Raw genomic sequence first — 11,123 nt, forward strand, 5'->3', positions numbered from 1 at the left:
TCATCAGTTTGGGGCTAAGTCCCCGCTTGAAGCTAGCAATCTTCTTAGCATCGGTGTCCATAAACTCGGTAGCGTACCTTGCAAGGTTGTTGAAAGCTTGTAGGTATTCATTCAGGCTCTTCTTCCCCTGAGTCAGCTTCATGAACTCTGTATGTTTGATCACCATAAGACCAGGGGGAATGTAATTTCCCCTGAAAGCAGACTTGAACTGATCCTAAGTGATTTGGGCATTAGCAGGCATAGTGGACCGATGATGACTCCACCAAATGCTAGCTGGCCCATGCAGTTGGTGCGATGCGTACTCAGTTTTTAGCACCTCAGTCAAGCGGAGCAGATGGAACTTCTGCTCAAGAGTATTCAACCACTCATCAGCTTGTAGAGGCTCCTCAGCCTCCTTGAAGATTGGGGGTTTTGTGTCAAGGAAATCCTTGAAATCACTGTATTGATTTGGATCCGATCCTTGGCGTGGACCACGGCCATCACGATTCGCAATCATACGGAGGGCCTCGACCATAGTGCGTTGTCCTTTCGCAAGCATCGCTATCAATTTTGTGGGTGTGGGTGGTGGTGGTGGTAGATCATCATCATCACTCGCACCGGTGGAACGAGTACGAGGCATCTGCACAATGCGCAACCAGTAATTATTGATGATGTCAGCACATTGGAGAGGAACAATATAATCATGCCAAACTGTATTTACTGACGAGAATGAAAACTTCATACAATAAACAGAGGCAATAATTCATTCTCCAATCACCACATCATCAAGTAGATTACTAGCGCCATACGCAGTGCATTCCAACATGACAAGTTTTAAACTTCACCATAACATTACGCATCCCGAAGGGAGCGAATTAAAGTACATTATAAGTATGACTGCAAAAGCTTAACTAGTGAGACTTGCTAACGAACTACTCGTCGAAGTGATCACTGTCCACATCGGAGACACCTTGGACTTCTTCTGGGTATTCCTCTTCTTCTAACTCTAAAGAAGCATCTCTGTGATGGGTCACATGATCCAATTCTTGTGCAGCCTCATCTCTCGCAATAGTGAGGTGCATCAGCTGGTTATGAAGCCCGTCTCTCTCGCGTGCAGTTTGACCCCACTGTTGCAGACGATAATTTGCAATACCGTGAATCTCCTCAACTTCATGCTGAGAGATTGCACTTTATACTTGGGATAAGCAATTATAAGGGAGGGAGTAATGCAATATGAATGTCATGAGTGAATATGATGCATGCTCATTCCGTACATCCTCACAAACCTAAGAATTTTAAGCTTTAGCGGAATATACGGTGGCATACATATGTTCTCTCAATTAGCGGTAACTAGTCGATCTACATGGTGCGTTGTTAGCGTACCTACAGAAAAACTTCATTGCAGCCCAACCCAACAAGATATAATGCTAATTACACAAGTAGTACTAAGATACTCTCCATATATACATCCCCCGATATATATACTTCGGTATCCAAACTACCCGACAATTGTACCCACAATTAAGTACCTTCATATATACATGTATGCAACATGTAAATACTCCAGTAACCACAACTAGCTCTCCCCTAGACCGACGGTTGGACGATCATACTCTCGCAACTCACACTTACTTTAGCGTAGAGGCAATTGATCCATACATTACCATTCAAATGAATGGCACCCATGCAATATCACGCCGCATGGATGACGAAATAGAAACAATCAATTCCCCCAAGTTAGTAATTAATTATATATAAGCCACCTAGAAGTCCTTAAGTGGGCTATAAGGGATGTGATCACCAGTATACCATAAAAATTTTGATTTTTGAACACTTATATTTAACTATAAGTTTGAAAACCATTTTAACAACAAAAGCTTTTTTTTAAATAGCCGTAAGACATGTTTAATGTTGAATCTAGCTCTGATACCAGCTATCACAGAACCGACCAATTTATAAGAGCACAAATACAAAAACAATCGCCGAAACAATCAAATTCTCGAACTTGAGCCCATATAAACCCGGTAGTCAACCGAAATCTTGAAGGATTTCAAACCAACTTGCATACAACCAAGATCACAGTAATTCAACATAACATATCATACGTTACAACATTCGCATACGTTCGCAAATAGGTTACATCATCACATAGTCATTGTTATTACAAACAAGTCTTGTAAACATGCGGAAGCAAATAGTTTAACTCACACACCGAGTTCAAATACACATACTGGTTTGCTGATCATAGACCGTAAAAGCATTCAGATAAGAGAACAGAGATCATGCCCATGATCTAGTCTTCATCACCCGCCGGGTGGAGACAATACTTGCAGAATCCTTGATATAGAAGGTCATCTGCAACAAGAGGGAATAAACCCTGAGTACGGGAATGTACTCAGCTAGACTTACCCATCGAAAACCAAACAAATGACACCAAGGATTATGCATAGCTTAATGTAGTGGAGCTGGCTGACACTTTCTTTTTGCAGAAAAGCATAAGTAGTATGTCAACTCTTATCCTGACTAGCAGTGACTTTTTAACCATTAACCTGTTAACTACATTAACACCTATACTAAGCAATCATTTTATTAGGGTGCAAACATTAATAACCATATTAGGTATTCATTGTGGCAACCTTATCATCATCATCCATTTAACCATATCGTTAAATTAATTGAATCTACGTTGCCGCTGCTCAGTCAAGTTCTCACTATCCGGGAGAGATGGCGATTCGAATCGATTCCTATCCAGCTGGAGGGGTATTCCTAAACACAAACCCTGCTTTCCCTGTCAGGGTCGCAAACAAGTCACCTTTGGTATGATTCAGGAGTCGCGAGTCCGAACAGATCGGCATTCTTAGAGAACCACTCTGCCAAGGTTGTTCGGGACTCTAACCCGCCTTGGACTTATGCCAATGGCTCTCCGCACATCCTTACTACCTCTAGAATGCACGCCACTGCTCGCGTCCCCGGCCTAAGTTGAGCTACTAGGCTTCGCGGTCAGAACAACTTATCCGGCCAGCTAAGTGTTAGGCTGCGTTCAACATGACATGAGGACATACAGCGTATCGGTCCTTAAACGACATAGACGGAGTCACTATATTCAAACCTACACAAGACCCCGTCCGGTCTTAATTCATTATTCACATGGTTCTTTTCCACGATAGCAAATATAGCCAACCATGATCCACCTCATCCTAAAGCTTGCAGGTGACAGGAAATCACCTGACTTCTACCGCACTAAGCATGGCTAAGCATTTAACCCGTTCCTGAACTTAAATAGGATTCCAGTGCGATATCTAGACAAGGAAGGATATATAATGCAGCAATTGGTTCCAACCAAGTCCTATACTTAATGCATCATCAACAATAAAAGATACTCAATATATTTGTAAAAACATGGGAGGCTTAATATGCTCCGGGGCTTGCCTTTTAGGAATGAGGAAGGCTGGTGGTCAGGGCACTCGGGCAATTCCTCCGCAGCGACTGCTTCGTCGGCTTCCTGCACCTCGGGCTCCTCCTCCTGGTTGGCTCCCTCGAACTCCAGCAATGTCACTCCCTCCGGCACACCTATTTCATGATTGTGCAAGATAAATATCATGGATGCACATGAACGAATGTCAGGGATGCTCGGGGAATGCACATGTTCGTTGTAGTTTGCATATTCCAACTTAAGACCTATTCAAATCACTTTACTTACCAAGTTTATACAACCTAATATATAATTGCTCATCTTCAGTTAATGACCTAGCACCTGCACCTAAGCATATTATCAAGTTAGGCTAACCCCTAAACAATCAACGAGAACCTTGCAACCACATACACTCAAGCATTTGTATTTTAGCAAAATGAATACTATGTAGCGGTGCAGTAAACTAGCCATAACTGGAGATTTATAATTCCAAATGACATGCAACAAGACAATCTGGAAAGCTTATGAACTTGTCTACAATTCATTTTCAGATCTCAAAGCATGATTCAACACTTTACCAAGTCGAATTCATAAATCAACAGAACTCTATCCTTACAAGGCAGAGAGTAAGCAAAACTGGAACCTAACTTTAAACAGCTATAGTTTCTAAACTACTGGGCCAAATGCCCTAAAATTTTGACAGGAGTTAGATACATAAATTATCTACAACTCTTGTATTCGTCACAATCACAGAAAACCAAAATATCATGGGGAGCTTTCTAAAGTCCCCAGATCTATCCAGAGGGACATAATGCAAACGAAATAATTAGTAACTCATGATGTAAACATATAATTGGACAAAACTAAATCTACTAACATGTCACACATATTACAAGAACACCAGAAAGTAGGGTGTTCATTCCCAAAACATTTCCTCTAATACCTTTCTTAATTTATTTAATTAATTAGAGGAAATAATAAACATATATGAAAACTACACCATTAAATCTACAAAAATTACAGTAGACACTACATGCCCTAGGTAGACTACCATAAAAATTTCACACCATTTTAGTAAGTACAACAACCTACACAAAAATGGTAAGGAAGAATGGCTCAAAATGACATAATTAGGAAACCTTAGTGGTGTCAAGCAATAGATTTCACATTTTTCCTAGCATCATTCTAGCCGAAGAACCTTACTCATCAAATTTTACCTATACTGGATCTATAGAAAAATTATGAAAATTCACACAAGATCCATCCATTAATAAAAAAGAAATTCTATAACTCAAAAACTATACATGCACTAGCTCTAAAATTTTAACCAGAGATTCTACTAAGCAATAATAGATTACCCACAAAATTTCATCATTTTTGGACCACAGAAACTCAAGATACAATTCAAACAAGTTTGCATGTATCCAAAAACACATTTCAAAGTCCTATTTAATTTAGCCAGAATTTCTAAAACATGTGCTCATATAATATTTTTATTAAATACTAGACATGACCAGGAACTTAGCAAAATTGGAACCATCACATTTGGATCTACCAAACTTGAGTTACACATTTTTGAATCTATACCCAAAACTATGAAAACAATTAAACAAAACAAAATGGAAAAACCTACACAGCTACTGGGCCAGCCCAAGGAAACGGCGGCCCACGTACACGCGCTGGCGCGGCCCAGACAATGGTGCAGCCCACGGTGGGCTCCCGCCTCAGCCGCGGCGCGGACAAGAGGGGCCCGTGCGTCAGCGAGAGAAGCAGGGGAGGAGGAACGGCCGGTGGCGTAGTTCGTCGCCGGTGGCTTCTCCGGTGAAGGCAATGGTGCCAACTTGTTCGCCTCCCCTAAGCGGACCTAGGGGAACCCTTTATTGCAGCTACTAACGCAGCTAGAGGGGGTGGCGATGGCCACGGCGGCGCTCGGCCACGGCACGGCCGGCTCCGGCGAGGCTACGGCGCTACGTCTCGAACGGGAGGCGCTACGAGCTTCAATAGTGCACCTAGGATCTAGCGTGAGGTAGAGGAGGGGATGGGAGGGTCACGGTGGCAGTTGTCCGCGTGGAGCAACAACGCCGGTGAGAACAGCCATGGTGGCGGTGGGACGAAGCTACGATTTTGCCCTTACCATGGCGCAATCAGACCGACGGTGGGGTGGAGAAGATAGAGGAGACCACAGCGAGGCTACAGGCGGACGGGGCAACCCATTTTTGCGATGGCGAACGCGCACGATGATGGCGACGCGCGGTCGGTAATGGCGGATGGCTGCTGTGGCTTGGCGCAGCACGTGGGGAAGGAGAAAGGAAAAGCAAATGGTGCGGTGAGTGCATCGGGCAGGCGCGCGGGGTGCTCTTGTCGCGGCCAGCAGCGCCAGGAGGCACGCGGCGCATGGCAGCAAGCTCAGGCGACCGGCGACGCATGGCACACACGCGTTGGGCATTTTCTGAAATGGAGATCACTATAGCTTGACTGAAACACTGATTCAGTTAACCTTATCGAGCCTAACAGCGTTACTTGATGGCCCTCATCCTCCTAATCCGTTGGTCATTAGCGAAAACATTCTAAATGAAAATTGTAGCCCTTCATATAGTCTACAATTCTTATTAAAAGACCAAGACCAAATTCCCAAAGAATCATGAGTAAAATCATCCCCAAAGTCGAGCCAATGAAATTGAAAACTGGTTTTTGACTTAGAAATTTTCTGAGTTTCCAAATAGCCCTCAAAACTGACTTGTGGGCCATTTTTGAGCATGTTCTGCACATTTTCATGAGATGGTCATAAAATAACTTTTGTTCCTTATATAATTCTCTACATCTTTGCTTTAGGTTGCTTAGACATGCAAACATCCTAAGCCACACTTTTTAAACAGTCAAACAAAAATGTTCAGGGGTCAAATTTGGTCAAACCATGACTTGAAAAACCTAATTAGTCAAAGTGATCAACATGAACAATGTTCCAAATGACATTCTAGGTGTAACTAGGTTACTTCAAAGAGTTTTTAGCCACACTATACATTGGTCACACAAGAATCAAGCAAGGTATGTACTAAAACAATGAAAAACACATGAAATGTTACAACTGTTTCATAGTCATGTTTCACTTGTTTCATAATCTTGTTGCATAGTACTAACTAACTTTGTTTCACTAAGTGAGTGGCACATGTTGCACTTAAGTGTTGCACACTTTACATTTCATAAAGGAAACAACACATAAGAAACATAACGATACGTTGCAATGTTTCAAAGACATGTTTCATGTGATATAAGTTCACGAATGGATGCATGATGCTCATGTTCATGAAATGCAGTGCAAATGTGGAAGCTAAACACCTGGGGTGTTACAGGATCGACCTCCATGTCGGTGCTTGCTTGGGATGAAGAATTTCTCGTTGAATGGAACGACATCGCCCACTTGCCGAAGATCTTGCTCATTTTCCTGCAAAATAGACAAAAACAAGACAACTCATGAAACGGGATTAGGAGATAAAAATGTTAGTGGTTAGTCATCCAGAGTCAGTAGTCCGAGGGTTAGTCGTCCAAAATTGCCTAATAAATACTCTCATCAAGATTTTGGCATGACTTCCATCTTAATTCTTTTTAATTCCCTCTCTTGATTTGGACAACACTACCACACTTAAATTCTATTTTTCACTCTCAAATTTTAGCAGCACCTCTCTCTCTCTTTCTCAAGATTTTAGCACTACTTTCACTCTCTCTTTCCTACTTCCAAAATCACTTCTACCAGGGGAATTTTAAACTATGAAAGTAGCTTCTGGAATTTTGGACTTGGGAGGGTGAATTGCAATTGTGTGTGAGGCCGAGAGCAAGCAGCAGGTGTGGGATTTATAGGCGACGCAGCAACAGGCCGACTGGCCAAGTGGTGGGGCCAGCCGGCCGCACATCATGGCCAAATGGCCTCTTCATTTTCCTAATCCCCCTTTGCTTCGTGCTTAAGCAAATGTTGGTGCCCGTCGGTGCTCTTTCGGTGGATATGGCCAGTGAAGAGTGATAGTGGAGGATAAGTAGGTGAAAGTGGAGATATGGAGGTGATGGAAGTGATAGGTGGTGGTTGAGTGGGTCCCATGTGTCCCCCTATATTTCTACCATATATAGAAATACAATGCAAAAAATATTTTATGATACTATGAAATATAACAAGATGAATGATGGTATTCTTAAATTTTTATGCCTCCACGGTAAATATTTCTTATGGGTTTTTACTCCATAAAACTTTTTTATGTGGGGCTTAAGTTTTTATAATGCCATGATGAGAATTTTTGCTTCATGATGCAGGTGTTGAAAAGTAAATATGCTAAGATAAAATGATTAATGCAGTATGAAAAAGTAAATATGGATAACTACCGAGTTACCTCCCGGCGCGGGTTTAGAATTTTAAGTCCACCGAACTGGACTTCTCCGTTTGGGTTTATTCTTTGGTTGCATCAGTTGGTCCCGGAGATGGAGACCTTAATGGTTGCACTTGCTTTTCATGCCACTCCAAATTAGAGCATTGTTCTGGGCTTGGCTTGAAAGCGAACCACTCTTCCTTCCCATTGATATGGAATTTAATTTCTCCAGCTCCAACATCAATGTGAGCATTTGTTGTGCTCAGGAAGGGTCTCCCAAGAATGAGGGGTGTCTTCATGTCTTCTTGCATGTGAAGTACTACAAAATCTATGGGAACAAAAAAGTTTCATATTTTTACCAGAATGTTTTCAGCGATTCCTACAGGGTAGTGGACCGATTGGTCGGCTAGTTGCAAGCACATTGATGTTGGCGTGAGGGTTGAATAGTTGAGCTTGTTGAAGAACTTTTTGGGAATGACACTAACACTTGCTCCAAGATCGCATAACGCATTCTCAAAGTTTTGGCTCCTGATCGAACAGTCGATAATAGGGCATCCTAGATCCTTCTTCTTGACAGGTGAAGTGTTTAGGATGGCCGCACTATACTCCTTTGTTAACTTGATTACCTCAGTGGAAGGCAGTAGTCTTCTATTGTTGAGGATGTCTCTGAGATACTTCGTATAGGTAGGTACCTATATGGCATCTAGCAACGGAATATTGATATATAACTTTTGAATTACATCTACGAATTTACCAAACTACTCATCCATTTTGGCTTTCCGATTTCTGCGTGGAAACGGTAGGAGAGTCGTGTCATGAAAATCATGTTGTAACTCTTGCTCTTGTGGGCCAACTTCTTCAACTTCATTGGTTCTCTTCTCCTCTTCCTGCACTACCACTGGTGTCTTACCTATCCTTGTCGGATATGGTGGATCACGAGTAGACTTGCCACCTCTTGTAGTTATAGCGTTTACCTTCTCAAGGTTAGTGGCAAAAGGCAGAGCAGCAGCCAACTGGGGTAATTGTGATTCTATCTTTTTATTATAGCTAAGTTGGTCTTTTATGGTGAAAAAAAACTATCTATTTTAGTGTTTATGTTTTCTAGGACCTTATCATTAAAAGAAAACTTCTTAGAAATATTCTCATTAATCCTAGCTTGTTCTAAGATTAAGTCCCTTAAGGATGGTTGTTTAGAATTAGAAGAGTTATAGTTATTACCTGGGTACTTACCTTGGTAAGTTGACCGTTGTTGTTGATTCCACCCTTGTCTCTGTTGTTGTGGAGCAAAATTGTTTATGATGAATCCTCCTGATATTTATGGAATTCTGCCCCCCCCCAAGTATTCTCCACAGGTGTTTTGAGCATTGAATGCATCTTGAATGGCCTAACGATCTTTCTTGTAATTGGCTCGCTGTTTAAGCCAATTTAACAGTACGTCCATCTTAGTTGACAATGCACACACCTCTTCTAGTACTTCTTCACTCTTATTGCATAATTGAATGTTACATGATGACTAGTCTTGATTAGAGGCTATCTTTTCCATAAGAGTTTTAGCTTTTCCATGGGTGAGTGACATAAATGATCCTCCAGCAGTGGCATCGAGTTGTTCATGAGCTTTCTGAGTTAATCCATGGTGAAAACCTTGCATGAGCAACCAATCTTCCATCCTATGATGAGGACAATCTGAAATGTATTCTTGGAAATGTTCCCATGCTTCTAGAATGGTTTCTCCCTTCTACTGCTGGAAATTGAAAATCTTTCCTCTTAAGACATTGGTCTTGCCTACAGGAAAGAACTTTTCTAGAAAGGCCTTTGAACACTTTGCCCACGTGTTGATGTGATCTTTATTGATGTAGAACCACTACTTCACCCGTCCCGTGCGGCAGAACCGCCTAAAATAACACACTTACGGAGGTGCTTGTCTTCCACTAGACACTAAGCACCCTGAAGGTGAGCTACATCAGGTAGTTCTATCGAGCCCACCCCGAGGGAGAACCCAAAAATCCATATTTTTTCCATCAGGGTCATAAATGAGAGGATAAAGCTTACAACATGCTTAACCATTTCTTACATCACTTTCCATGCAATATCAAAGTATAATATTTCTTGTTTATAACAGCAGAATATAACCATGTTATTAGAGTTTTAGCAAAAACAAACTCATTTAATGAAAAGTTAAACATTAACATGATGATCCGTTATATACATCATAACAGGTTATAATTTTTCCATTGTAAAACATTTTGGGTGGAAGTTTCAAATAAACTCTATGTCCGCAACATTAAGGAAATCCTCGCTGAGCTCACTAGGAGGTTTCCACACGCAAGTGTTAGCTCCACATGTTCCTGTCACCTGTAATAGGGTAGAACAAACCCTGAGTACTCAATTGTACTCCGTAAGGCTTACCCATCAGGAGGAAAGAAAAGACTCCAAGGATATGCAAGGCTATCTGGCTTGTGGATTTATTGCATCTGCGGGAGCATTACTTAACGTGCATATTTATATTCAATTTTATTAGTAGTCATCATTAGTTCATTAATTAACCATTCTATGTAAGCACATGTGCTACTTTCAAGCAGGTGGTAAGCAATCAGAACCATTTTATCATCTTTCATATTCTAGTTCTTACTATGGTGCTAGATCATAGCCAAGTCATACCGTATCACACGGTGATTTGTGAACCAATGTATCCCAGCTAGGTACCCCAAAACACACGCCCCGCTTGTACCCTAGGCACAAGCAAGACCAACCCACCACTCTCCTGTCAAGGAGTCCAGGTCCCCATCCAAACATGGACTCCAAGCCCACACCTGAGTCCTAGACTCAGTGTAGTTCTTAGACCTCCACCATCCCAACCTCCAATCGGTCAGTCCAAAAAGAGCCAGAACCCACGACAAGAGAGCAACGAGCCTTCCCGCCTCCATAAGCAAGTATGTGCTTAGGATAATAAGTCTATGACCTGACTAGAATCCAATGCAATAGACGGTCCTCAATCGACACAGGAAGAACAAACACAACCAGAGCCTCACTCAGTTACCTAACCAAGTCCAAATCCAAATAAAAAATATGGTTCCGCTCGGTCTCCAATTATTATCCACATATATTCCATGTGATAGTAACATGATAATAGTAACAATAATACATTTCCTAACTCTCGTGAGTGACAGACAATCACTCGACTTCTATCAGAGTCCTGTAGCATAGCAATCTACATGATCCTGTCATACTAGTAAGACTCATAGGATAAGGATATATATGCTATGTGACAATGAGAGTGCAATCAAGCTAACCAACAATCTGGTTCAACATGCAAGAACAAAGCATGTTGGTGTCCGCCATCATTTCATAAGAGATCATCAACAAAAATGGGGCATTTGCAT

The 11,123-nt window shown here is 41.7% G+C and overlaps 1 non-coding gene across 1 annotated transcript; it reads left to right on the forward strand.

Annotated features, from left to right (window-relative positions):
- The first annotated feature begins 9,407 nt into the window (after nucleotides 1–9,407).
- On the forward strand, nucleotides 9,408–9,514 carry LOC136498767 (small nucleolar RNA R71). The gene has a single exon (XR_010769768.1). It is a non-coding gene; the product is annotated as a small nucleolar RNA R71 (small nucleolar RNA).
- The last annotated feature ends 1,609 nt before the right edge of the window (nucleotides 9,515–11,123 follow it).

The sequence above is a fragment of the Miscanthus floridulus genome, chromosome 12 (assembly GCF_019320115.1).
Source record: "Miscanthus floridulus cultivar M001 chromosome 12, ASM1932011v1, whole genome shotgun sequence".
Taxonomy (NCBI): Eukaryota; Viridiplantae; Streptophyta; class Magnoliopsida; order Poales; family Poaceae; genus Miscanthus; species Miscanthus floridulus.